General features: G+C 50.3%; 1 pseudogene; it reads right to left on the minus strand.

Moving 5' to 3' along the window:
• Positions 1–356: 356 nt before the first annotated feature.
• Positions 357–1,800, minus strand: LOC125410091 (death-associated protein 1 pseudogene; annotated as a pseudogene).

The following is a 1,800-nucleotide window of genomic DNA, read 5'->3' on the forward strand; positions in this document are numbered from 1 at the left end:
CCAGCCAACAAGTTTGTCTTCCTGACACCCCTCACTAGATTGTAAATTCTACAGTGACTGGGAGTTCGTCAGTTTTACTCGCTTCCATTGTTCAAACACTTTCCACTTTGCCCAACTTATACTAGGTATTTTTAACGTTGCTGTCAAGGCCTGCCCCTTTATTTCCATTATTTAGGCAGGACTGGGGTCTTCCACTTAGCTCAGAATAGCCTGGGATTCAGTATTCTTCTGCCTTCACCTTCTAAGTAGTAGAATTACAGGTGTGCACCTCTGGGCTGTTTCCCCCCCTTTTTTTTTTTTTTTTTTGGCAGAGTGCAGGAGCTTTATTATAATCAACATATTCTCAATGTCATTGATTAAGATTATTAAATTTATTTACGGAAACATGTCACATTCAGCGACCTAGAGCCCACAGAGGCACACCAGGGATAGCTCAGAGCACACGGAACACGGGCGGCCCCTCAGGTTGCTGAACTAAAAGGGATTATGGATGTTTCAGGAGTTGGGTACCAGAAGGTGAGAAGGTCTGCACAGGGGACCTGGTGTTACCTGCTCTAAGGTCCTTGCCTATGTTTGGTCCCATATGACAGAGCAAGGCTGTGGGTTCCATGGTAGTGTTGCACCCACGCCTGGGTCTCTAGTGTGAGCCTTGGTTCTTGGTACTGAAGAGGCCTTCAGTAATTAAGAACGAAGAGACTGACCAAACAGGGTCTCGAGGTGTATGTCCTGCTCCTTGTTAAGCCTACTCCTGGGATACCAAATTGATTATAAGATTCAAGGAGTCCGCCCCTCCTTCAGTGAAATGGCACAGGCCTGGTGCATAGTTCCAGAATGGTTGGTGGTGCAGATGCTGCAGGTCACAGAGCATCGGGACAGCCAGGAGTACTTTGTGAGCAGCACTCTAGAAGGTTCTATGTATGGCTAAGGGAGTCCTTTAACTTTTCAGAAAAGCAGGAATTCTGCAGCCATGAACTGGGGCCAGTACAGGGTATCCTAGGGCAGGAAGTAATAACAATTTATAAAATCCATATCATAGTGTTTTGTTTTTCTAACTTTATCAAATCTCCCCAAGGTGACTTCTTCCTCTTAGGACCAAGAGTAAGAACTTTAAGTGATTGCCAGTATGAAGAACTTCCTCAGGACTCGCCATGTTCTGCCAATGGCACTTCTTGGGGGTGGGGTATGGTGACCCTTCAGTGACACACAACTCGGACTCAAGGAAAACTTTTGCAGTTGGAACCTCTCTAGTTTTAAATATGGGGATCTGAGACAATGAGGGTTCACTTTGCTTTGCCTTAGGCTTCTGAACTTAGTAAACTGCCCGGAAAGTGCAAGTTCCTTTGGTCAGGGGAGCATCGTATGAGGCGGGCCTGGGTGCTGTGGCTGCAGAGGGTGCAGGGGCCTGGGCGCAGGTCACTTGCGAGGTTGTTGGATATGCTGTGTTCTTGGAGAAACATGTTTGTCCATGGAGGCATGCGGCTTCTGGTGGGCCACTTGTGCAGCTGCCGGGGGGGGGGGGGGGGGGGGGGGGGGGGGGGGGGGGGGGGAGTCTTTGTCACCCCGGGCAATAACACCGGAGATGTACACTGTTGGTTTAGGCAGGCTGGTGCTTTCCCATTCTTGCTCATCTTTGTCTTTTTCCTCCTTCCCGTCTCCCGTGTGTGGGTGTTTCTGCACAATCCGCATTCCGCCGGCTTTCACGGCGGGCGGGTGTCCAGCTTTGGTCTCCAGCTTCCCTTCTGGAGGCGAAGACATGGCGCCTCTGGCTCGAGGGGCGACGACGGCTGCGGCGGAGGGGTG

The sequence above is a fragment of the Myodes glareolus genome, chromosome 11 (genome assembly GCF_982192425.1).
Source record: "Myodes glareolus chromosome 11, mMyoGla1.1, whole genome shotgun sequence".
Lineage (NCBI taxonomy): Eukaryota > Metazoa > Chordata > Mammalia > Rodentia > Cricetidae > Myodes > Myodes glareolus.